Source organism: Egretta garzetta, unplaced genomic scaffold (genome assembly GCF_000687185.1).
Source record: "Egretta garzetta isolate BGI_Z169 unplaced genomic scaffold, ASM68718v1 scaffold235, whole genome shotgun sequence".
Lineage (NCBI taxonomy): Eukaryota > Metazoa > Chordata > Aves > Pelecaniformes > Ardeidae > Egretta > Egretta garzetta.
Window position 1 is genome coordinate 1195172 of NW_009259792.1, and position 27986 is coordinate 1223157.

Genomic DNA, 27986 nt, shown 5'->3' on the forward strand with positions numbered 1-27986 from the left:
TAAGGGAGGTCAGTGTCGCTGGATGGGAGTGACACACCAAGAGAAGCACCTTCAGATAGCTCCAGCCTCTGAAAAGCATTGATCAGTACCTTTAAAAGTCAGATCTTCTCTCAAGTGCCTACAGATGGGCACTGAAAACTAGTGAAACATAAATCATTAGGGATACCTGAAACATAAAGATATGCAGGCAACAGAATTTGCAGGAGTTATGCAGTGACGAATTATTCACTGTGTAACCCACGTTTTCCGAATGGTATTATGAGACATCTTAAGCAGCAAAATAAGAAAATAAACACCTTTGCTCCCAGTATACTTGAGCATTGGTTGCTTCATATTCTTCAGGACCAGGATTCCTTGCCTGGGTACTTGCTTTCTCTTCGCCATCAGTCAAGATCTTCCGCAGCTTCAGAAGAAAACACATCATATATTATTTTCCTCATAGTGGCAAACCCAAAGTATATTAGAGAAAATGTAGAGCTTGCTTGAAAAGGAGGGTTAAAAGTGTTCCCCTGCAAAAGGGAAAGTACTGTGGCATTTGAAAGATTTTTCATCCTGGGACTCAAGGTTTTTACCAGTGATCTGCATCTGTAGCCTTTCCCAAAACACTCTGTCATCAAATAATTCAATGTCATCATCAAAGAATTTTTGGCTACTGATTTTCCTTTAATAATAGTTGAGAAGTTCAATGAAAGGAAAGATCTGCATAGATTTCTTCCTAAATTGGATGAAATCCTGCCTTTCTTCTTTTTTTTTTCCTTTCTTTTTTTTTTTTGGTAATATTTCTGCTCAGAGAAAATTATAGCCTCTGGTGCCAGTGATGTGCTCTGTATGTTTTGTTTATTACAGCGGTTTTAAGTGGAACCATGGGTGGGGGAGTATCATTATAAAATTCTTGATACCCCTGATATATTTGTGCATACATAGTTGTGGGCATCAAAGGCAGTGGACATTTTCGAAGCATTTTCTCCTTATTTTAAGCATCTGCTCAGTCCCTCAAATGCCCACAGACTCTCTAGGCAGAGAGAGACCACGGTCCTGGTTCAGACCGGCCATCTGACCTGGCATATCCAACCCCACCTGCGTTGAAGCCGGTCTTCTGCAGCCGCCTCTCCAGCCAAGCCATGGCTCAGTGGCAGTAGCCCGGTGGCTAACCCCTTCCTGGTGTTTGCCGTCACCGCGGCTGGAGATGCCTGGCTTCTCAGCCCAGAGTTGTACAAGCCAAGAGTGATTGCAGTTTGTATGAAAAACCTCCCGGGCAGGTAGGTTACGCACATGCAGTGCTTAGGGGGATCAGGCGGTTGTCCCATCTTTGTGAACAGCAAGTGTTGGGTCCTAGAGAGCTGCAAATTCATGCCATGCCTGTGAAGATGAGCTCTGGAAATCAGGCCTGCTGGTGCTCTCTTTGCAATTCTCTATATTTCTTTATTTACCCTTTTTTAGCACTGAATTTCTTCTGCCTCCTTGTAGGACTGCAAGAGGTGACAGCTGTGGAGGAGATCAACAAGGAACCATTTGAAACGCAAGGGGCCAGGTTTTCTAAAGAGCCAGGAGCTGGATTTCTTCCCATTCAGTGTCTACAGGCCGGGTGAAATTTTCCAATGAATTTGGTCAGCAGCACTGGGTGACTCCCACTGGGACACTGGTACCCCACCCTGCAAAATCTTTACTCGCAAAGATGTTAAAACCTCTTAGAAACCTGGCTGCTGTGAATGGCAGGTCTGCTGATTTATTTCTCTTACTGTAAACTGTAAGGACCCGTTAGCTGATGGTGATGTGGAGGGGGAGGGAGCTGAGATTTATTTATCTTCAGGAACTATTGGTAAGGGCTGCCTGTTGCCTCTGCAGAGCCCAGTGAAAATCAGGGGCTCACACCAAACCCTTCGGGTGGGCCTATCCTCAAGTAACTCTGGCCACCTCAGAGCAAGGTGTCTCTGCCACCAGTGATGCGAGATGAGCACCTTCACAAAGTTGTTTACCTTCCTGCATTTAGACACCTCTCTTAGGATGGGAGGAACCACATTCTCTTCCAGACGACCATCTCAGAGCACACATTTAGCTCTAGGATGGCTGAAGATAGGCAAGAATAATCCAATGTGGAGATGAATGGGACTACAGGTGGCCTGAAATGAAGCACTGGGCTTGCACACTTTGCTGGATTGGGCAATCAGCAGCTGCTGTAACCAACCCCCAAGATTGTCTGTGGTTACATTCACTGAACCACACCACTGAAAGGGACAAATTCTGCTCCAGCCCAAGGAAGGCTCCTCTCATTACAGCGCCATAGGTCAGAGATTAGGACACATGTAACTGAGAACACATTTGTCCCTCCAACATTAGAGGTAGCTGCCAGCAAAACGTGATGAATAGGAAGCAAACCAGGCAAAAGCCATAGACATCCCCCACTGGAGCCAGGGGAAAAGCCCTTACAGACATCTCTGCAAATCAGGGCTGAGCCAGACGAGGGCTGCGAAGAGATGGCCCTCTGCGCCGTAAGGTTGTGTTGGATTACAACCAAGGAGGGGAATATTCTGTAGCCTACAAGATCCCTGCTGGGCAGCACAAAGACAAATTTTTCTTTCATCAGCACAACTGGAATTAATCTGGATTTGTTCTAGTGCAAAAAAAAAGAACTAAATTCACTCTGTACATTCCCCCTCCTCTCTCGTTCTCCCACCTCCTGAATACGCATTAAAAATGAGTCCCTAGCTGTTAAGAAAAATAGAGAATTGAAACTATAGAATTATAGACTTCAAAGAATCAATAGCTATTATATAAAGATCATATAAATAGGATTAATGATAAGGTGCTCACAGCTGTGTAACCACAGGCATGTAAATAATTCCAAGCCTGTGCTGTACTGGTCATTTGTCCATTGTATAGCCCCCTCCATGGTTGGATTCTAAGAGAGCTTTCCGGATGGACCAACAGATTCTAAGATCAAGAAGCAGAACTGAGACAGAACATGTTGACCGATGGAAATTAATGGACTTTTAGAAGAACGAGGAATTGAAATTCTAGTGGAAACTTACGGTAAACTTTATCTAATATGTAATTGTGTTGGAAGCATATATAAGATGATAATCGTAATACCCAGTTGCCACTCACTGAGGTGATGGCCCAACTCTGAGTTGTTAATAAAAGCAAACCTAGAGATACCCACAGTCTGATGAAATTCTTCAACATTAGCCCTGTTCCGAAGAACTGAACTTGAGGTCCACATGCTGGGAGTGTTTGGGAAACATTTATACGACAGGGTCATCATCTGAGACAGAGGAGAGGAGGCGGGAGGAGGACCAAAACTCTCAAGAAAGGAAGGAAATCAATAAAAGATCAGTTGCTCAACCCTGGGATAAATTTAGAATAAATAAGTAAATAACCATGTTGACTCAAGGCATCTTGTTAGGAGGGGCTCTGAAAGAGAAATGTGAATGGGGAATACAGGGACCTGGGAAAGCAATAGTGGGGTTTGACCACTTCAGCTGAATTGTGTCTTTATGTTGCTGCTGCTGTTGGGTTTTTTTTTTTAACCAGAGACAGCATGTCTTCACCTGTGCTGATAGATTAAACAGCATCAGGGAGCATTTTCAGGTGCAGTCCATTGGTTGTCACTGCTGTTAAATTGCTTGAGTTTTCCCCAGAATACTTCTGGGCTGATCCCAGCAGGGCCCAGTTGTGAGCTGGGAGCTAGCAGAGAGCAGGGACTGTTCCCAGTAGCAGTTCGGATGTAGCTGCTCACTTTTGGGAGAGTAGCTAGCAGTGTGGACATGGACATCCAGCAAAGGGTTGCTCCCAGGTTCAGTGTGCTGGTATAGATGCAGTCTGTGTGTTTACTGTCAAAATAATATAAAATGTTTAAATATATATTCATCATAAACAACTAGAGGCAGATCTCTGGAAGATGTTAGGGTGGGAGTTTGCTGGAGAGCTGAGCAACAAGGTCCTGCAGTTCTGCTCCTCTGCTGGGCTGGCTCTACTGCGTGTCCAGCCCCTATGTGAGCTGAGTCACCTCTGTAAAATGGCAGCAAATGATGCACTTTCATGCTTTTTTGTTGTTGTTGTTGTCGTATAAATTTTTTGTCACTTTAATGAGCTGAATTAACTCAGCAAAGGATCAGCAAAGGCGGCCTGGGGCAAGAGCTGCAAGGCCTGGACAGAAGGAGAAGCACCAGGGATCCAGCACTACAGAAGGTAATGGGAAGGATCTCCAGGGGTCTCAGTGGGACTTGAGCCTAGCCCATGAATATCCCACTGATACTGGATCTCCCAATCCAGCAGGTCTATTTCTCGTGCATTGCCTTTTCTCTTTCCTCTCGTAGCCTATAAAGTATTCCCATCTCCCCTTTCTCATCTATATTGCATCTTTGCCCATGTTTTCATAGGGAACATGTGTATTCCATGAATGTGCAGTCTTGCACGTATGTTGCTTATGCCAAGTATGAGCCCATTTTGTCTCAGAAACAGTCATTTATTGGGTAGGCAGTAGTCAAAAGATTACTATTAATAGTAACTCCTGGCATTTGGCAGTAAGCGTTCAAAATCTTTGGATGCTGGGAACATATAATTCATTGCAACAGCCTCAGACTAGCCCACATGAAGAAATCAAATTTTAGTACAATACAGAAAACATATTCTGAGGTTGCATCCTATTTATTTTAAGGGATTTTCTGTTCCAAATATTCTACAGGAAAAACGACTATTTTCAGTAGTTCCATGGTCATTTCTTATCACAATAAGGATAGGGAAAGATCAGTGCTTCCTGTGAGAAGTGACTAATTCAATAAAAAAATACTAGATAGGGAAAACCAAACCAAAATGAAAAAAAGTCAAACCAACACATGGGCAATATTCAACACAAAAAAAAAAATAGAATCATAGAATCATTTAGGTTGGAAAAGACCTTTAAGATCATCAAGCCCAACAGTTGACCTAACCCTGCCATCCCACCACTAAACCATGTCCCTAAGCACCTCATCTATCCTTCCTTTAAATACCCCCACCTCACTACAGCCTCCTGTCAGGCAGTTGTAGAGGGCGATCAGGTCTCCCCTCAGCCTCCTCTTCTCCAGGCTGAACACCCCCAGTTCCCTCAGCCGCTCCTCGTAAGACTTGTGCTCCAGACCCCTCCCCAGCTTTGTGGCTCTCCTCTGGACATGTTCCAGCAAGGCAACATCTTTCTTGTCATGAGGGGCCCAAAACTGAACACAGTATTCGAGGTGCAGCCTCACCAGCACCGAGTACAGGGGCACGATCACTTCCCTACTCCTGCTGGCCACACTATTCCTGATACAAGCCAGGATGCCATTGGCCTTCTTGGCCACCTGGGCACACTGCTGGCAATGGGAACCGAAAAATCAGGAAATCTACTAGAAAACTATAAAAGGTTGGGAAAAGGTGGTTAAAAATCAAAGGGAAAAGACAAAAATAGTTTTGGGGTTTTTTTTTTAATTCCTTCTTGAGGAATCGCCAGTCAATGATTTTGCAGAGCTTCAGTCTTTCAGGGCATTCTTGAAAACTAAAGTTTAGTTTTACTGTACTACCTTGCATCCATAGTACTTCAGGATATATTAATGGTCTTTTAAGGGTAAGGCAACTGAGGCACAGGGAGACATTACTAAGACAAGAACTGGAATACAGAATATCTAAAGTATATGTCCAGCTTCTTCACTAATGAGTTATCTATGGGACAATGCCACCTACTTAAATTTAGACTGTGTTAAATACATCATGCAAATGGAAGTAGATTGAAAGCCAGCAGTCTCCTGTTGTGCACTGGTGTTAAGGATTTGACTACTGGCGGAGGCTGAACAAGTTTAAATAAACTAATACAACCGTGCACAGCAGGCAGAGCAAAGCAGTGCATTTGTTTCCGTATCCCATGCGTTGTTGCCACTTATGGATTCAGTTGAAGAAGAAGGATTTTTCCTTGTCTCAGATTTAATGGAAAATCAATAATCTTCTAGACATTTTTTAAAAGTTTGAAATGTGGACGATGTCAAAGCTGTCAGCCAATCCAAAAGTGGAGAAACAGCTTAGGGGTCTTCGTGGCTTAGGAAGCCTAAAATGCCATTTGGTCTTTCACTGTCACTTGGCTGACCTTACCTTTCCCCAGGTTGATAGTTTCTGCCACACCAGGCACGTTTGCCTGATTTTTGTGAAATAAATGCTTCTAATCAACTTAGTGCCGTTACGCCATGACCCCTCCAAAAGCAGTTTGTACATCCTGATTTTCTCTGTGTGTTTTGAGGGAAACAAGAACGATGAATTGATGTTCATGCTGGGAACAAACGCCCTGGCCCCATACGCTACCTGGTCTGCCCCCATCTCTGCTCCTGCTGCTGTTCCTGAGTGCGGTCACTTTGGCAGGAATGGCAATGCTCCCTGGACTGCTTTGCATAAAATAAGCCTGTATTTTTAATTGCCCTTTAGAAACCCCTTCTTGATATACAATTTCAAGGGCTCTCCAATTTCTTCTGTGTGCCCTATCTTTAAAAATTTCTCCATACAGCTTTGCTAAGAGCATTTTTTTTTTTCAAGGACTGCTTTCTTTTTGTAGAAAGGAAATATTTCATTGGCAAGGTCTGGGTTAAAAGGGATATTTTTTCACCCTCCTGGTATCAGGGAGTTGATTTGAATAAACATGTTCTGCCTTGAAAGCCAAGCCACATGAAAAAGAGGGCAGCACGGGGAGGCAGGAGTCTGACAAGCAGCACTGGTGGAATTGGCAGTGGTGGGTCCAGGCACGATCGTTGCCAGCTGCCCACCCTCCCTCTCTGTTGGGGACCACTACCCTGCCCTTCTACTCACAGTATGGCATCTTCACGCAAACACCAGCAGTATCAGGTCATACATGGGGATGCGATAGAGCTGAGGTGGCAGAAAGTTCATTGGACACTAGCTGTTAGGTGGAGGCTAAGGTGGGGGTGATATAGACCACAGGCATTCCCACTGGCGTGTCTCTTGGGGCCCTAGTTTTCCAGCTCTTTCTACCTGTTTTGCCCATTAACACCTGTGAAAACAGTCAAAACATGCCTGAATCATTCATTCAGCCCAGGAGGACATAGCCACACTACCTGCAAGTGCGCTGATTTCCTCTTGGCCATCTCACTACAGGAAAGATGTTGCTTTGCTGGAACATGTCCAGAGAAGGGCAACAAAGCTGGTGAGGAGTCTGGAGCACAAGTCTAATGGGGAACGGCTGACGGAACCGGGGAAGAGGGAACTTAGTCTGGAGAAGAGGAGGCTGAGGGGAGACCTTCTCACCCTCTACAACTGCCTGACAGGAGGCTGTAGCGAGATGGATGTTGGTCTCTTCTCCCTGGTAGCAGGCGATGGGATGAAGGGAAATGGTCTGAAGTTGCACCAGGGCAGGTTTAGGTTGGACATTAGGAAAAATTTCTTCACCGAAAGGGTTGTCAAGCATTGGAACAGGCTGCCCAGGGAAGGGGTTGAGTCCCCATCCCTGGAGGTATTTAAAAGAAGGATAGATGAGGTGCTTAGGGACAGAGTTTAGTGGTGGGATGGCAGTGCTAGGTTAAGGGTTGGACTTGATGATCTTAAAGGTCTTTTCCAACTTAAAAGATTCTATGATTCTAAATGTGGTGTTGAAACTTATCTCTGGATATGTCATAACAATTTGGCTCAGATCCTTGATGGATCAGGAGCAGCAGAGAAATGTATGGTCCACCTCCACCCACTCTCCTCAGCAGCTCCATATTCACACCCCTCAAAAACTGGGCAACTAAAAAACTAGGGAGATGCGTCACCTCCAGAGAAAACGCGTGATGCTCTAGCAATGCAGAGCGCCTGTGGCTCTGGCATCAGCGGAGCTGACTGCCGCACTTTCACCAGCGGATCACAGAAGGCAACGGAGAATTCAATTCACAGAGAATTCAGGGAAATTGCTTTTTTAATAACAGGGCAGGAGTTTTCACCCACCTCTTTCACCCTAGCCTGAATGCTACAGAGAGTAGTTATCTGTATGAATTGGCTTCCTCAGCCAGTCTGAGTCATTTTTCTGAGTCTTAAGCTTTAAGGGATTTTTTGTGGCTACACATTGACTCTGGTTTTGTCCCTGGCATCCCTACAGGAAATTCAGCTCCACAGTTTTGGTTTCAGACTCAGCAAAACAGCCCTAGACTGAGTGGGAAGAGTCGGACCCTCTGGGAGAACAGAGACAGCATGAAGAGGCAGGGTGAGGAGAGGTTGCCCCGTTGCCCTTGTTATTCTAGTTTTGTGGATAACCAGAAGGTTACAGCCTGCAGCACTTCTGCCAGTCAGAGTTATTTTTAATTAAAAGTAAAACCAGGAAGTTTTTAATATGGACAAACCAATAACGGATTGTGTCACTGGCAAGGTCTAAAAATTATACTGCTGAGTCTTTATTAAAAGACAAAACCATTTTGCCTACTTTCTTTTTCTTATTTTTTTAAATAGTTTTTTAAAAATTTTTTTTTACGTTCAACCATGAGCCCAAATATTAAAAAGACCTTTCCTTGCTAAAGACATTACCTATAAACTTGTGCAGAAGCTGAGAATCCAGTCTGGGACGCTGATACAATATAGACTTTCACGTATAAGCTGAGAAGGGTATGGTCAGCAGCATGTTCTGCACTCAGTGACATTGCCCTGATCTTACAGTATATTTATATCTTGCTCTGCTCTCCAACAGCCCCACAAGATATCAGAATATAAGTTCAACAAGGGCAAGTGTCGAGTGCTGCACCTGGGGAGGTCGAACCCCATGCACCAATACAGGCTGGGGGCTGACCTGCTGGAAAGCAGCTCTGCTGAGAGGGACCTGGGAGTCCTGGTAGACCACAAGCTGACCATGAGCCAGCAATGTGCCCTTGTTGCCAAGAAGGCTAATGGTATCCTGGGGTGCATTAAGAGGAGTGTGGCCAGCAGGTCGAGGGAGGTTCTCCTCCCCCTCTACTCTGCCCTGGTGAGACCCCACCTGGAGTACTGTGTCCAGTTCTGGGCTCCCCAGTTCAAGAAAGATGAGGAACTCCTAGAAAGAGTCCAGAGGAGAGCAACTAGGATGATAAAGGGACTGGAGCACCTCCCCTACGAGGAAAGGCTGAGAGAGTTGGGCTTGTTCAGCCTGAAGAAGAGAAGACTGAGAGGGGACCTTATCAACACATACAAATATCTTAAGGGCGGAAGTCATGAGGATGGAAGCAGTCTGTTTGCAGTGGTGTCCAGCGACAGGACTAGGGGCAATGGGTGCAAACTGAAACATAAGAGGTTTCAGTTGAATATGAGGAAAACCTTCTTTACTCTAAGGGTGACAGAGCACTGGAACAGGCTGCCCAGGGAGGTTGTGGAGTCTCCTTCTCTGGAGATATTCAAGGCCCGCCTGGACGAAGTCCTGTGTAGAATGCTCTAGGAGAGCCTGCTCTAGCAGGGGGGTTGGACTAGATGATCTCCCGAGGTCCCTTCCAACCCTTGCGATTCTGTGATTCTGTGGTAGCCCATCAGTGGTCAAATATGAATCAACTGGAAGATGTGTAAGGAATCAGCTCAATAGAAAGCCAAAAATGCGTGTGATAAAAGAAATTATGTATTTGGCTGGAAGGAGGTTACTAGATCAGTTTTTTCAAGAATCATGCTTGCCATTAACCATTTCTTAAGAATGAGCATAATTAATATGGTCATTAGTCACTCTAGCACAAAAGGCCGTTGAGATTTGCTGATGACACGAAGAGAAGGACTGGGGTATTGTGCAGGGAGAACCGATGTCCTGAGGGTGAGAAAAGCAGAAATAGGATGATATTCAGTCGAGCAAAATACAAGGATTTCACTTCAGAGTTAATAATGGGAACTTTTGCTGGAAGATCAGAGCCATCAGCTGGAAGCAACTGAGATGGGAAAGGCTGATAACACATTTATTCAGTGCCACCAATGTAATGGAACCAGAATAACACAAAAGTCTTCCCAGGATGGAAGATGTTCACAGCAATGAAGAGGTTTTACCACTGATTAACATTTTAACATCTGCAATATTGCCTACTTTCTGGGTACCCATTGTCATGTGGAGGAGCCTGAGCAAACCAACCCTGCGAGAGCAGAGTAAGGGGTACCACTAAATGGGCTAGGTTGGGGTACAGAAACCACCTTGCCACAGCTGCAGAAAACTTTCTTCAAGCCAAATTAGCTTTCACCTGGCAGGTGACTGGATCTGAATTGCCTCCTGCAGAGCTGTGAAAACAAACCTCCTGGTAGGCTCCTCTCTGTTCAAATACCTTTTGCTGGAAATGCAGCAGCACCTTTCAAATGCTGCTGCCCTACAGTTGTCTACTTCAGTGTGCCAGCAACCTCTTCCGAAGCATCTGATACCAGTCATGCTCAGAGACGTGTCCATGGTAAGATGAGCAGCTATTTCCAGTTTGGCAGCCTGGCAATTTTTGTTTCCCTGGGAACTGGCAACTGCCCATATACACTCAGCCACTGTGTAGGAATCCATAATTAATGTCACATTTGCTCTACCATCAGTCTAGACACATTTGTCTAAACTATTGTTTTTAAAAAAAGAAATAAAAATATAAAAAATGTCAATCCCAACAGTCAGGGAGTAGAGAGTAAATAAAGCCTGGCAGGCTCTTTTGCCTTTGATCACTTCTGCTGCATGCCTAGTTGTCTTTTGAAAGGGTCTGGCAAAAAATGATTTCCTTTACCCTCTTTGGCTTTAGAGTCGCCCTGCATTAGTTGGCATCTCACAAGAGAAATGCTGATAAATAAAGTAGCCACCACGTTTGGGGCTTCACAGAACTATGTTGTATGTTACTTGGGCACCTTTTGCTGTTGTGTTATTCTGATGTAATTTTCCTCAGCCTGCAAATGTCCAGAAGGGTCAGAAATAACTCCACTTACCTTTGAAGTTCAGTCATTTGTGAAGTGTTATACTGAAGGAATACTATTATGGAGGCTTTTGGATCAGAAGTATATCATTAAACATCCAGATGAAAGCACAGGGAAAACTTCACTTGGTAGGATCCTGATTTGATACCTTGCTTTATAGCAAGTAAAAATTTGTTCTTTAAAAATGCCAGTAAAGACGACCATATAATTTCCCAATAAATGATGCTATTTTCTAACAAAAAAGGGAAATAATTCTTCTTTGTCTTTTGTTCTCTCCTTCTTCTTGTTTCTTTCTCTCTCTCCCCCCTGCCTTTGTCCCCTCTCTCTTTCTCTCTCTTTCCTTCCTTTTTTCTCATCTCATTGAATTTCAGTCCTCTAAAGCTTAAATCACTCATTTAGGGTTCCTTAGAAGCTAATGGAGTATAACATCCCACCCATTACTTTACAGTTGTCTGTTAGGATGCAATAAGGAACATTATGAGGGTTCCCACTCCTCTCCACCATTTATACAGGGAACCTGGGCAAGTAACTTAGATGCCACCTTAATTCCTAACTTCAGGTGTTTATAGATGTACATATCTACTTGTGAGCTACTCGTCTTGACTCCCATTATAGTTAAAATCTTACCAGTACAGCTTGTGGAACCTGGGGCACAGATCATCTGACCAGATGTAGGGTGTCTGCAGCAAGATGAACCTCAGTCGAAATGTCACTGACAGTCGGGATTAAACCTCCGCTGACTCTAACAGGGGTCTGGATGCCCAGCACACACGGAGGTGTGTCCTGAAAGCATTTTGGGCACGATTCATACCACCCTCTGTAACTTATAAATAGAACATTTAGGTGAGGACTCCCAACTGTAATACTGATCTGTAAGCCACGAAGTCACTCTGGGGGAATGACCAACTCTCACTTTTGTAACTGCCTACCAAGCTTCATGTAATCTGCAGAAGTTGCCTGCAGCGAACTTTTTCTTGAGATGGATGAGTTAGAATGACCTCAGGCACATTCTTTAGAGATCATATCTACATATTTATAACACTTCAAAGTTCTCATCAACATGATATCACCACAAATGCCTTTTAACTGGAGACAGAGAAGAGCTGGATTTTGTTTTTAATGCATCCGAGCACTTATGCCACCCTCATTAATACACTTTCTGAGCATTTAACAAAGGATGCACAGTGAACTATAATAGTCTGTGTATTTACTCTCTCTAATTTTTGCTTTCTCTGATAAGAAATATAGCCCTAGAAAGGTCTCCACACAGCCCTCCCAACTATACTCCTGTAAATACACGGTAAAATTATTCTTGGATTCAAAGAGAAAGATACACCAACACCAAGTGTCTTGCAAAAGCCCATCTTAGAGTGACTGTAATGGAAATAGTGCAAAATTAGGGGGTAAATCTATCAAAGGCAAAGGTTGTGCCCAATTTGTGTGAGCAATTTTTTTTATTTTGTTGTGTGGTGACAGCCTTTATACATTACTGTCTGAGTGCATGGCATATAAAAAATAAGAGAGTGTAAGAGAAATGGTAATGAACAGAGAGGTGAAGGAAGAAAGTCAGAAGAGTGAGTGAATGGCAATGTGCAGAGATAACCTTTTCTTGATGCAAGTAGCCTAGACCACACCTAAAAATGAGGCTCAGCTGAGATAAATTCTTTTCCTTATTAAAATAAACATTTTAATAAGAGCAGTGATTCAGTTCTGTTCAAAATTTATATTTTGACTGAAGAGCTCAGAATATTTTTTTAATGACTGTTTGCAGACTTTGGGGGCATTTTGGGGGAAAAAAAGCACCCTCAGTGTGGGCTCAATTTCGTAAAACTGTTGCAAGCAAGCGTTTGGCATCCCTTTCGTACCATCTCTCCAAGAACAAAGCTCAGGGAACATGCTGAAAGGCCGGGGTGTATCTTCTAAAGCTTGGTACATCACAGGCCTACAAATGCACACAACTTTCATCCAGGTATTTAAGCATCTCCTGACTCTTCTACCTCATGCACACACATGTGTGCTGCACTCCCATTCCCGTTCCCGGAGTGAACATCAGCAAGGAAACGATGACCTGCAAGTCGGTTGGGGAACGAGACATACAATTAGCAGCGAAATAAAAAACAGCTGGTGCAACTGAATAGCTGTTATTCTGAGCACATGAACCTGAAAAGATACTGTTTATTTTGTAAGACAAACAAAATTTCCTTTCTGTTTGATCTAGGAGAGCATCTACCATTGGGAGCTGCCCATTTTCATTTAGCCTTCCCGGTGCCAGGGCCCACTGTGCAGAGTTATAAACAAAGAACAGAAAGTATCGCTTTCCTCGTTAATTTGACAGTAAACATTACGAATTTGACTGTGCAGCTGTTTATTGATACCACCCCCCAACAATTTAATATACAAAACAGTAGCCAGGGTACTGGGACTGCACTGTTTATAAAATTTAAGGAGCCAGAGTGGTCATGATCTCTTGTTGTAAAGCGGATATCAGGAGGTGCTGTGATTTGTGCCTTTTGCCTTGCACTAGGGCAAGCTATGGAAATGCATTACTGAGGTCAAGATGAGCATTTTTTTTCTTCATAGGTCTCTTCAGGACGATGTTTCCAGAACCATTTCTTATTAGCCTTTCTCTTATTTCTGTAAGGTCAATGGAAGCATTACCACCTACTTCTGTAGCTACTGCCCAACTTATTTGCAATATCTTGACCCCGAAAATAGGTCTGATGTGTTTAATTACAACACATTCTTAGTACTAAAATAGATGAAATTCTGTACTGTGTAAAAGAGTGACTGGCAATATTTGTGCTGAAAAAAATGAAGCTGACTCTGAAGTTGCTCCAGTGTTGTGAGATAAAAATGGAGGAGAGGAATCATGCAGAGGCGCATTGATTTGCTTATTTAAACACGTACATCTGGGTTGATAGGAGCCAGACTACAGTCTTCACCATCAGCTCCTAGAATGAATGTCCTTGGACCATCCACCGTTAAGGGGCCATGAAGGCAATCCCTTCAATCATCAGTTGTTTTCTTGCTAAATACCTTGTTTAACAACCTCCTTTTGGTAGGATTTTAATCTTGCGCTGAGATGCTGAATCTTCTGCATTTAAGGGTAAAAATAAGAGAATCACAGAAAGATTTGTAGTTCCATGGAGAACAAATAGTGGTGAATGATTGTACTCTCTCCCCTTGATCCATACCAGTGAGGGACATTGATCATTATTACCAGTTTGTCACGGATGGAATGAGAGGGAGGCAAAAATAATGTGGTTTATTGGTGTAAAACAGTGAGTTAACAAAGTTCAGTGGTAACTGCAACAATAGTTTGAGATTCGATGGCAAGGTACACTTGGTTATTTACTGCATAGAGGACAGGGTCAGACAAGACTGTCAGGGAGACCCTCCTGTTGAGTCATGAGGTTCAGAAAAGATCCCCTTGCTTTCTAAACTCCCTCAGAGAGGAGTCTGGTGTGGCTGGATCCAATCTTAGTCCCAGATTTGGTCAACGGTTTATGTCTAAAGGATTATATATATGCAATTAATCCTTTATGTCACTTAGCTAAGATTTCCAAGTTAGCATGCTGTTAGTCACTTACCGAGAATCTGTCGTGGTAAGGAATCTCTCAACCTCAAGGAGTAACCTTGAGAGGCGTCCCTGCTCAAGGGGAGATCCTGGCGTGCAGCCCGCTGCCGTGCAGGAGAGCTCAAAGGGCTCTTGGACTGCTCACTACTTATGGGGGTAAGATAATTGGCTCATAGTCATATTTGCATACTGACCACTGTGCTTAGGTGGGCACATTCCACAATAGCCCTTGGCTATTGTATTGTTATTTGTCTCCCCCACATCCAGTGGGTGCATCCTTCACGACCAGACACATCTATCAGATGCATCTATCACTACAGCCACAGGTGGTTATCACTTGAAAGAGGGCAAAGGAGGAGGAGTCAGAGACGAGGGGGGAGCACACCGCCACACAGTTGTGCTTGCAATCTGTGGACTTGGTTGAAAGATATGGATCATGTAGGAGAACAAGTAGTTACTCCCATGAAATTTCAAGAGGTCAAGCTGTGCAGGTTTAATTCAGATGACAGAGATAGATAGCGAATAGAGCAGAGAAGTCCTAAAGCAGCAGTTGGTCTCTAACTCTGTGCCTCACTTTCTGATTTTGAAGATATGAGTTGATCCAGCTGGACTCAGAGTGCAGTCTTGGATGTAATGCTTTAGCTCTAGTCATCAACAGCAATGGTCCTGGGGCCTGTAGTTCAGCCATCTCTCTTTCCTAGTAAAGTAAACAAGGTGTTTATGTGCATAAAGGTATGAGGAGCGGCTGAGGGAACTGGGGTTGTTTAGCCTGGAGAAGAGGAGGCTGAGAGGAGACCTTATCGCCCTCTACAACTGCCTGAAAGGAGGCTGTAGTGACATGGGTGTTGGTCTCTTCTCCCAGGTAACGGGCGATAGGACGAGGGGAAATGGCCTCAATTTTGTACCAGGGGAAGTTTGGATTGGACCTTAGGAAAATTTCTTCACTGAAAGGGTTGTCAAACATTGGAACGGGCTTCCTAGGGAAGTGGTCGAGTCCCCATCCCTGGAGGTACTTAAAAGATTGATAGATTAGGTGTTTAGGGACATGGTTTAGCAGTGGGATGGCTGGGTTAGGTTAACGGTTGGACTTGATGATCTTAAAGGTCTAAATGATTCTATGATTATATGATAAACCCACAGAAACTTCTCTTTTAGTACAGAGGTGGGCTTTGTTGTTGGTTAATTGGCAACCTTTCCAAAGTAGAAATACTCCAACAGGCTGACTATATTATAACATCTTCTTGGTAGAGGGTGTCTTGGTCCTTAAAGACTGTGGAGAGAGGACAGGGGGATCACAGTATATCGTGCCAGGGTTAGACTGCCATGACAGACTGGCTCTGCCTGGGGTGCGTAAGTAGTTCAAGGCTCACTTTTTTGTCGGCAGCAGTGGCCATATTAACCACAAGACCAGGCTGCCACCAAAGGGCATGATGGGAAGGTGGCTGGTCTTGCAGGAAGGCATGTTGGGAGGGCGGATGCCTTTCCCTGATAGTGGTGGAGGCTGCAGAGGCTCTCCCCAGCCAAGGATAACTTCCACCTTCTCTTTGTGCTTGTGGTTTTGGCCTAGAGTTTCCAGATGCTGGCAGAGATCTTCAGCCTCCCTGGGGCAGTAAGGGAGAAATTCTACAGACATGCCACCTTGCTGGTTTTATTTTCTCAAGAATAATGTAGACGTGGCCCTTTTTTGTGTGCCATATCCCTGTGACACACTGCTAGGGTGTAAACTGTTCTGCAGAAAAGTTGATGTCTCCATCCAGAGAATACTCAACCTACATAGATGACACGCAACAGTAGACAACATGGGCTGTCATATTTGAGAAGTGAGTGTAATAAAAACAAAGTTAAGACATTCCTTGCTTGATTTGCATGATTTTTAATAAGAGCTTTTTGCTTTTGCCTTTTCTTTTCTCTTACCTATTTTGTTAATGCTTCCTTGGAGTGATGACTGATGCTGTATCAGCCTTTTGGTCGAAGGATTGTTTTAAAGATTGTAATGAATGCTTGGACAAATTCATACCACTTGATTATGCCAAGTTTTGATTGGATCACTCTCGCTTGGCAGAGATGACGATATCAGCTTTGATTTTTTTTTTAGATCACTGTTGTCCAATATTCAAAGTCAACAGTTTGATAATTAAAAATATATGTATGGTTTTCATTGGGCTAAAGGGGAATTTAAGTGTATGCATAATACCCGTGCATTGATGGTTTAAGGTGTAGCAGAGAGAGCGAGGTGAAAACTGCTTGCCACCAAATACAGAGAGTTTAGAAGAACAGTATGGGAGTAGCAGCAGAAATACTATGACTCCATTTGTTTTGAGTTTTTTTCAAAGAAATTGAAAGAAGAAAGGATTTAATGTCCATATTTCTCCCCAAAAATATAAATAAAGAGCCAAGTATTTGAAATAGCATCCTGACACTCTTCTTGATTCTCACTGTAGGCAAAATCAAGAATGGCAAAAATCTGATCTGTGGTGCTCATGCCTGCCTCATGACATGTAGCTGCTGAGATGGTGCTGAGTTCTGTCAGGTCAAGATATCAAAATGTCACCCCTTGTCATGCAGCTGAGGAGCACTGCCAGTTCTCCAGGTGGTGGTATGTTTGCAAACAGGTAGGGATGTACCTGGTATTATGCACACCCTGGATATGGGTGAAAAAGTGGTTTAAAATCTACAAGCTTTGCTGAGAATTGTTCTTCCAAGTGAGCCTGAGAGAAATCTTCTCCTCACTGGGCTCAGCCAAGCTTATCTTAGCCGGAAAATGTACTTTCCCTCCCCTTCTGGGGTTTGTATTTGTGTGGCACCAATAGTAGCTGTGCCCAGTGATGGATCCCATGTCCAGCTGGATCCTGAAGTGGCTTCACTAAGTTAATTTTGTGTTTTTCTTACACTGTATGGCAACTTCAACAAGGGAGCTTAAGTCTGAAAGGCAGAAAGTTGCCTACAGCCAAAAGCTTACTCCATACTGCTTACTTGCTCTTTCATACCACTTTGCATACCATTTTGTATCTGCTGGACTGAGATAAGGGACAGTAGTAGAAAAGCCAGGAAGTGGTTGTAGCAGTGGTGTGGTAGTGCATCTAACTACATCACTTGTGGAGCCCAATTAATAACAGCAGGCCAGAAAGAGCAGTCCAGCACTTCTCTTCGGCAGTCACAGAGCAGCCCTCGCACATCCCTTTCCACTCGTTTTTCTTCTGTGTACGTTGGCCTGCCTGTTGGCTCCAGATATGAAGACCAGTGCTTGGACTTGATGAACCTGGCTTGGGTTTGGCTGTCTTTCCAAGCTTTCATTGGAGCCAAGGTCTGTTGAGCATTTACATGAGCAGGGTCTCAAAGATCTTTGCAAATGATAAATTACATACTTTTCAATACTTCTCTTTTGTTGTTTTGGCCTCAGAATACAGTTTGCAGGTTTCTTGAGTTCCTACAGATGGCAACTGCAGGAGAGTTGTCCCTAACTCTAAATTAACATCTAAACTGTGAGATTTAAGCTTCAGGGAACCAGGAACAGGAAGGGTCCTCCCAGTTGAAACTAATTGGATCCATGCTCTGATATCCGTGCCTGTTTCCAAAAGGGTATAATGATTCCAGCCAGACTGTTTGCTCAATGTCAGTCTGAATTTAACTTCATGCTACTTTGCTTTATTTTAATTTGACATTATTTTCATGTTTATTTTACCTAATAAGTGAATCATTTAACTATAAAAGACTCATTTTGGAGGGTTAAGGGTGGAATCTGGAATGGGTGAAGCTTGGAATAACTACTGACCTGCTCGATTATGCTGGAGTAGGGCATGAGCAATGATGTCACGTCAGGGAGGCAAGCCAGACACGTAGGGGTGAACAGGCCTGCCATTCTCCCTTCCTCATCATTGGAAATGTCAGTAGACTTGCTTGAAGGACAGATATGGTTGCATTCATGATAAAGACACTCTGAAGTCTCCACCAATTAGCGTGCATTGATGTTATTGTTTAATATCACTTTGAAGAATTGATTTTAAGAGAAAATTGATTACATTAATACCATGAAAACACTGTTTCACTTAATCTGCAATATCATGATAGATGAAGGTGGCTACTGATTAAGTAAACCTCACCTGAGGGATGCACAGTCTGTGATTCAAGAAGTGCACTGTGAAATGGGGACAAACTTTCTGAAAACTGGGTCCTTTCATCATTTCTCAGACTATCTTCCAAATAAGTTGTCAGTTGGATTTGAGATTCTTTAATAGTGAATTGAGTTATTCTTGATATACGCCGTTCTGAAAGTATAATTTAGTAAGAGATAAGTTAATGTCTCCTGACTTCAAGGGAATTTGTTTCCTTTGTTGTCACTTGAGGTGGGATTTGTCCTGTATAACTTTAGAAAGCTACAGTGAGGATATCTACATCTAGAAGAGTCACCCAGGCATCTTCTATAAGCAAAGAAATAGGATCTCTTGGGGATTGCTTAATCTAGTTTATTTTTGTTATCTGTATTTGGAAGATATATCATGACTTTAAAATGCATTTCTCCTTATTGACTATTGAGAGAGTTGGGGTTGTTCAGCCAAGAGAGGAGAAGGCTCCTAGGGAGACCTTATTGTGGCCTTTCAATATATAAGAAAGGTGGAGAAAGACTTTCTACCAGAGCCTGTAGTGACAGGACAAGGGTCAATGGTTTTAAACTGAAAGAAGGTAGTTTTAGACTGGACATAAGGGTGAAATTCTTTACGATGAGGGTGGTGAGACACTGGAATGGGTTGCCAGAGAAATTGTGGATGGCCCATCATTGGAAGTGTTCAAGGGCAGGCTGGATGCGGCTTTGAGCAATTGAATCTAGTGGAAGATGTCTCAGCCTCCGGCAGGGGGATTGGTCTGGGTGATCTTTGATTGGTCTGGATGATCTTCGGTTCCAACCCAAACCATTCCATGATTCCATGATCCTCTGACTGTAGAGTCCAGAGTGACTATTTCTATGCAGGGGTCTACATTTTAAGTGCATACCTGTGGTCAGGCGAACTTGGTCCTTGTGGTCTAAGACTGAAAACTTTGAAATAATGTGATCTTACACACTGTACACAACAGGCTGTTACAGTTTATTTCATTACCCCTGTCCTGGGTCACACCTTGCCTGGCCAAAGCATGACTTTCATGCAACTACCCATATTTTCCAGAAAAAGCATCTGTTGCTGGTCTGAAGATCTTGTGCACAATCCTCACTATTTATTTCTAGTGCTATACTTACTTCTATATCTCCTAAACCATCTTTTGTTTGACTGGGACGAGGGTTACTGAATGATCCAAATCACTCAGTATTGAGGCTCTGTCTTCATTTACTATTTAGCCACCTGGAAAACTTTGTGTAATCTGAAAATCTTATGAGCAGCAATTTTTATATTTGTTTTCAGAATAAAGATCAAAGCACCAAATGACATGACACATTACACCAATCCCTGTAGAAGCCCAGAGGATGTACCATATTCAAAACTAATTTCCTGTTGACATATTCCTATTTCTGAGATCTTTTAGCTAATCATTTTTTAATCCATTTCACATACATGCTATTGAGAGTGCGCAATGCTCATGGTTGAAGGAGAGTGGCAGCAGAGTTAATTGACCTTGCAAAGGTCTATATACCTCATACAACTCAGAAGATGTTATTAGACACCAAATTAATTGTTTCAAAAGAGAATCAACTTAATTTGAACTTACTGAGTGGTCCCAATTACACCTTATTTCTAAGTTCTTTACTTATGGAATCACTTTTCTGCATTCCTTTATTTTTGCCATGAATTGAAATCATATCCGTTTTAGCTATCTGGTTAGCTCTCTGCATCATCTCACTTTTCTGCCTTGAAAACTTGCAGATCAGTTTGGATACTTCCAGAATTCTCATGAGCTTCTACAGTTGTTAAAAATAGGTATCAACTCACAAAAATCTCTTTCAGGTAGTTCTTAGGTGCAAATTACCGAGATTTGTTGAATTTAAAATTGTTCATTCCTCATAGATTGCTAGAGTGTGTTTCCTGAAGGCTGTTAGGCTGAAAGCCAAACTCTCTCCCCACCTACAGACCACAGGCACCTGAGTTCAAGGAGAGCTTTACATGGGCTTCAAACAAGCCTTGACTGAAACATATGACTACACCTGAGTTGCTGTTAACAATATGCAGTACTTCTTATCCTGAAAAAGCTGATGCAGGATCAGTAAGTTTGAGGAATGACCGACCATGAGATTTTACCACCTGAAAAAAAACCTGAACAAAAAGATCAAGTAGCTGACTTGCACAAATCCATACCTTGACCAGCTCTCTCCCCTTATCCATACCTCTCAAGCATTGCATGCTGAAATCCTTTTGTAGGCCAAGTAATAGAAGGGCAAATCCCGCCCTCATTAATACCAGTTCAAGGCCGCAGAAGTCATTAGGGTTGGAATAGTCCAGCTGACTGCTACTTTTGCCCAATACTGGTGCTTTTCTACTTATGCAAAACCTCATCAATGAGACTTTGGATAACCAAAACCAAATATGACTGATTTAAGAGAAGGATGGTGTTGTGGTCAAGGCATTGGAGTTGGTTATAGGATACATAAACTCAGTTTCTGGTCATCTCACAGTCTTTCTGTTTGACCATGGGTAAGTAGCACTGTAAGGGTAATATACTAATGGATGCTATGCAGGGGTTTTGGCTGGCTCTGGATCATATTTTAGTTGAGACAATGAGCATCTAAGCAAGTTTTTTTTTTTTTTATTTCACAGCCATAACAGACCTGAAAGAGTCTTTCTTTCCACAGAAAGGGAGTTACTCAAAGGATAAAGAGGTTAAAAGGATAAAGAGGTTAAAGAAATAAAGGATAAAAACCATTAGAGCACAAGCCATGATGTCTTGTCAATACATGGTATCTGAGTAATAAATAGTTGATGAACATTTAGTCATTCATAAAGCATCATTCTTACAAAGATTTTTTTACACTGTACCTTCATATTAATAGAAAATTGCTATCTTAAGGGAAAAAAATGATTTTGCTTCAAGGCCCATTCTGTTCAGCTGGAATACAGCCATATAATTGTCTTGTTATTAAGCAGCAATATTTTCTTATTGACAGGGAAATAAGGCTTTGTGCAATCAGACAACCTATGTTAAATAAACTGAGTTAGACAGATTTGTCTAAAGTTGTCTTGGATTCTCACCCTCTCTCCACCACAGTAATCTGATCCTGCAAAATTTCACAATAAGTTTTTGGCAGTTGTTCAAAGCTAGAGAGAGAGTACATTATTACAGTGGTTGACATAATGACATCTGGAGGAAGACATTACCATTCAAAAATTGACCATGGCGGTGTGGTGAGCACTGTGGCTTCTCCTAACTTCAAAGCTCAACATGGTAGTTAACAGATGACAATACCCACTTCCTTGGGCCTTACTGAATTTACTTACTGTGCTTCTTGAAAATTATCTTCTCTACCATATGAGTGGCCAAAAAGAAAACCTCTACAGAAAAAAAAGTTATTAGCATCTGTACTACGGAGTCAAATGTGCCCATGTTTATATGGGGCTTTGATGTGTGCGAACAAGTGCTGACTCTAGGTTTTGTAAATGTAGTATAATGTGTCCATAAATATTTTTAACGTAGTTTTTGAACACAGTGAGAAAATGAAATCTGTTATCAGCTATTTAGCAGGTCAAAGAAAAGCATACCTCTGCTTGTGCTGGTCCACCTATTTAGGAGCTTTTATCTATCTGTCTGTCTTGCTCTTCTTCAGTCTGTCCATCCAGGGAATCATTAAATGCCCACAAACATAATTTTTCTTCTGTGTGTTGAGCGGCTGTATTCAAGGCTGTCTAGGGAGAAGCATGGGATTAGGTAAAGTGTCAAAAGTAGGAAAGAGACTGGGAGAAATCAGAGAGGAAGGGCAAGAAGGAATGAGCGAGCCCTGGTTTTGTGCCCATTGCAGTCTGGATGACTCCCAGCATTTCTATTGCTTATTATTCCTTTGAAGTCAGTAAATGTCTGTGAAAACTACTGGTGAAGTTTTCTCACCTCTACCTAGCTCTGGTAGAAGATGACAGTTTATTCCCACTGATGCTTTCTCTTTAACCTTTAATAGTGGTTGGTCCATAGTCTGCATCAGTAGCATCCAGTCCTTCCCCCAACCCAGGTGAATGTCAGCAGGATGGTACCTGATGAGCCATGGAGGGGGAAGGGAGAGTAGGGGTTTCATTTGAGACCTAGGCGATTACATTTTAAAATAAATAAATAAATAAATAATCCAGCCAACCTGAAAGAACATTTTATAGTTGTAGAATCAAGCACTTAAAAGCTGATAAATGCCAAAATTAAGGATGTCAATCAACTTCAAAACATTGCCTTCTGGCATTGTAAATTATGATACAGTCTTTAGTTATCTCACCACATACAGTTTTTTTCCTCAAGGCTCCTGTCTTTATTAATGCACATGTAACAATGAGGAGCAGAAAAAGAAATGGAAGAGTTGCCTATTAAGTTTGCATCAAATGAAGCAGAGCTGAGTGTAAAAATGAAGCTGCAAAAAAAGGAGCTAATAGCTGCGAAAGGGGAGTTAAACCACTAATTTTGAGATCATAATTATTGTAGTGTCTTCTTCATCTCTGCGTCTGGGGAAGCGTTGACTCAGATTATAACCAATTATCTAAGCAGTCATCACTTTGACAAAGTGGTTCCTCTGAGACATTGCAGATTCTAGCTGGTAGTGAAACTATAGGTACAATCTTAACACCCATGCAAACTAAGAAAATTTATAGAGACATACCCAAATTGCTATTGCACCTTTGCTGTTTTGACTGAAACAATATTTGATACATGATTAAATCTTTCAAAGATTTTGCCCAGCAAACTGGGCAGTCCTTCAAGTTTCTGTTATCTCTTTCATTCCTGTCTTGCTGGTAGAAAAGGCAATTAAAAGTTCTCCTATTTCAGAGGGCATTTTTGTTGCAGAAAATCAAGCAAAGCTGCGTGCTTACCCATACAAAATCATGCCATACAAAATCATGGACATATGTGGTCTTCTTGACCTGCTACAAGGCAAGCACATTCATGGTAGAACTGATAGTCTTCGTCCAAGCTCTGCACAAAGAGACCCAAATCAAAGATCACCTCAGCAAAAGGCCTACAGCATCTTTTCAGTCTCTGTATCATTCAAACACCTTTGGCCTTAGCATTAGCAGCAAGGAGGTGAAATGTGATCACATTTGTATCTACTCCAAAACTGGACTTTAATCCACCCCACCATACCAGCTAGCAGAACAAGCCTAACACTGATGGACAGATTAATCCGTTGTGGTAGCAGATTCAGACCAGTCACTGACAATGCATTGCAAAGTTTACTCTTTAATCATCGCTTAGGTCTGGAGTAGAAAGAGATGTGGTGTTTAGCCCCCATGTCTGTACACTGTGCTGTTGCAGTTCTTCCTCTCCCTGTGTGGATCTGAACTTCAGACACTCACGTATTATCAAAGACAGACAGGTTGGAAATTCCCCCCGCTGTCACTTGTATCAGATTCTGGGTGTGAATTTGTAGTTCTGTACAGAAAAGCTCAGGCTGTATCCTGCAGCAGCCTCCCCAACCGAAGTCCTCCTGATAGTTCTTCTCTGTGTCAGACACACTGCTGGGACAGGTGATGTTGGGTGTCTAAGCAGGCCTGCCTGCCACAGGATGATGTCTGAGGCCAAAATATGGACATTCAGGACAAGCTGAGTCCTTCCTTGTAAATCCGTCTGACGGATATTAGTAAAGGACAGGAAAAAGACTTAGCAGTGAAACAACTGGGTACAAAGCAGCCCCAATGCTACTGCTACTACTGGAAATGGCAGGCATGCAATAATAATGCTACTGGCTGTCTCACCATGCATGCGTGCAGGGGGCTAAAGAGAGGAAAACTACACAGAGAAGCGTAAAGTCTGGCTTTTATGGACATCGTGAAGCCTGTAACCTTACTGATGTAGTTTTATGTGTGTGTGTGTGTGTGACATCTCAGAATTAGAGGAATGTAAGCCTGGAAAAGACTTCAAGAAGACATCGAAGACAAGGCTGATACATGTTGTTTTTGACAGATTTGCCTGTTCTAAAAAAGACCTTGCGATGACAAACTCAAATTCCCAAGCAATATATTGTCTTAGCCTTAAAAAGCTTGTCCTCTTGTCAAACCTGAAGTGTTCCTGTTGATTTTTAAGCTCATTTCTTTTTGTTTATCTTCCCTTGCTCTTTGTGTGCACCTTGTCTGTCTAAACCCATAAAAATTCTGAAGTGTCCAAAGCAGAGTTTTGAATCCCTCTCTCTCCTAAAGGAAGTTTTAACTTCAGGTATCTATTACTATCTAGGAAGACATGGTTAAAGGAATAGGATTTTCGGTTTGAGTATTTTTTTTAACCCTGGTTTTCTTGGTTTGAGCCAGAAGAAACTCTGGTATTCTCCAGCTCCGGAGGAGCTTGTCCTCACCACCGTCTCAAAGAGCAGCCACCCACAGCATAGTGAAAAGTTGCTCTTGTGGTGAGGGAACTGTGCTTTCGTGGTCTCCCATCTACGAGGAGTAATATCTGAACACCTTCTTTCACCAAGGACCTCAACAGGCAAGTCTTTCTCACACACTGTCCAAATAAAAGTTTTTGTCTTTATAATTAGAAAGGACTTCAGATGTTAACTACTTCTTGTGGTGAGAATTACTTGCCTGGAAAACTGCTGTAGTGAAATTCAAAATGAATATCCAGCACCTACCACGCTCTGTCACAACTACATATAATAATCGTGTTCCCTTCCATATTCGCTGAGGAATTTCAAGCATGTCCATATCAAATATGATGCCATCTCACAGGCAGCTATTTTCAGTTCAGTCTGCCATTTCAATTTCTACAAATGCTTTTCTATTGCTTGATGGGGTTTCATTTTTTTTTAATTTTCCATCTAATAACATTACTGAAAAGTGATGTGAAATAGATAAATCCATCAGTTTCCTCTTTCGCTCTCAGACTCACGCACATACAAACCAGAGGGTGTGCACGAAGTGCAGGAGACAGAAAAAAATCTGAAAATGCAGGCACATGCCTTTTTACTTCTGCAGTGAGTGCAAACTGGAGGTCCTGAAGCACCAGAGTCCTACACGTCTTGTGAAGCCGGCATGCTGCTGCCAAGAACATGCTGTCATTTGTGGCTCCTCACACTTTCTTGACCACAGGAGAGCCTGGAGACAGGAATCCACCACCAAGGCTTTGAAAAAAGCTGCATTAGGTTATTGAGCAACTGGATGCATGAAACTCTCCTTGTTATCCTATTTGTGGTGTCTCTCAGCTTTGCAACCCAGAGCAAAATGGCAGTTTCTGACTACATTTTTACCTAGTATATTGTATATTTTTACTCTAGACAGTCTGATGTCTGTCTTAACCCAGACACAAATTAGGTGGGAAAAAATGTATACTACATATACATGCATGTACACACCCTTCTATGCTTCAGGAGCTTTAGGTCACAAAGCCAAGCAAGAAATTAGGAAAAGCCACAGTTTAGGTAGCCTTTGCAACCTCAGTTTTCTTTCCATGTGCAGAAGGTCTTGTGGTAATGTCTCAAATGAAATGATCACATGCTACCTCTTCCACACAATCTTATCCAGTGCTCAGGATCATTAGTCTCGAGGGTGAATGAGAAGTGCAGAGACCCAGGATCTGTCATATGTCGTATCCCATGTGAGGATGTGGGAAAATGGACTGGGGGACTTACAGGGGGAGAAGAGGGTGGTGTAAGAGGCCCCATCTGCTTTTTTGCTGTGATTCCTGCTCTTGGTGCTGAGAACACTTATGCTTATATCTCCCCTGGTAATTAGAATAACTTATTTTCTTCCAGCTGACAGCGCATAAAGCTTGCACAGAAAATTCATTTTTCATTTAAAAACCATATAAATTGCCAACTCCGGTAATTGTGGGAAAAGCCTTAACAACCAATCCCAGCAGCAACAACCAGGTCAAAACCCATATTCGAGGGGCTGGCTTTTCCCTTGCCATGTTTATACCCATCTCCACCTGGCTGCCGCGTTGCCCATCTCCCTCCCTCATGCTGCTCGACTCCAGCAGGAGGAGCAATGGGAGCACATGAGAGGCGTCCCCCATCTCCCAGCTCCCCCAGCATTACCAGCACCCCTTCCACAGCCAAGAGCAGCAAATTATCTGGAAACTCATATTTGGCTCAGGGCTGGAGGAAACTCCAAAGCTGTTAAACTTGAGAAAAAGTCTCTGTGGAGTGTGTGCGACCTCAGAGTTCCCAAAGGCTCATTTCGTAGGATAATTTCACCAGAGAAGGTTTTCGCAGGAAAAGGCATGTCTCTGACATTAGGGTAAGCCCCTTGCTGAATTCCAAATCTCTGCTCCAGAGAAGAGGGATAGTAGAATTTTTTAATGAAACACCTATTTGGGTTTTGTTGTGTTTTATACTGTAAAACAATGGATTTTTTTTTTCTTGGGCTCTGTTTTGGAAACAGGTGAACCACATTTGTAAAATTTCAGCCCAAATGGTTAAACTTACAAACTTATGAAGAGCTATAAAAAGAACATCATAGTGGGAGGAAGTATAGGCTTCCTTTACTATAGGCCAGGATATGAAAGCCATGTATATGCTATAGGCCAATGTCCTATAAATAACGGTATAGAGCCAAGGGCTTGTGCATTTCTTCTGCAGGTGAGGATCTGTGCTCCTGCCAGCATCTTCCCAGTGCTGTCAGAGAGGGTATGTGCCCCGCAAGTGGTGTTAAAGGAGGGCCAGAGTTTCCTTAATTTCCTCTCCTCCCCACTGGTAAGTGTATTCCTGGGTAGATACAGGCATACACTTAAAAGAGGATTGGAAGGATTTAGAGATGCAGCACGGGTTAGTCTCTTTGCTTTCTAGCAGTGTCAGGAGGAAGGATTTGTGGCAAATTTAGGGAATACAGCTGGTGGTGCCTTGGAGGCATCTCCAAGGTTATGTGGGAGGTAAGGCAGGGATTTGGATTTCATAGGAGCTTAGAGGGATAGTGAGGACAAGTTAAGCACTCAAGACCTTTTGTGGCTCTTGCCCTTCCTGTCTGCTCTCCACTAATCCCCCAACAGCTGTGCAATGAAGGATATTGTTAAAAATGGGACACTTGGACTGGAAACCACTTTTAACAATGCCAAGAGAAAGGTCTTGAAAAACTCTAGGGAAATCCAGGCTTGTCAGAAAGGAAGAACAAACACTGGTGTGGTTCTCCTGGACTTCTAGTGGTGCGTTTCCAAGATGGAGCAGTGCCATGCAGATGACATGCCCACCGGCAAACCCGGCACCAAGCACTCCAAGAGGTCCATGCATCCGTGATGGAGGGTGATCCAAAGTGCATGGCTCTCACCCTTTAGCAAGTCCCCTCCGGTAATTACCTGCTAATTACCTAGATGGCCACAGAGGCAGAGGGCAACTGGTCATAAATTACCCTGAGATTCCTGAGGCTGGAAAGGGCTGACGGGGCTGAGGTCGAAGTGCAACACCGCTGCGACTCCTCTGCTCTGCTCCACTGGGAAAACAGCACAGCTCGGTACAAGC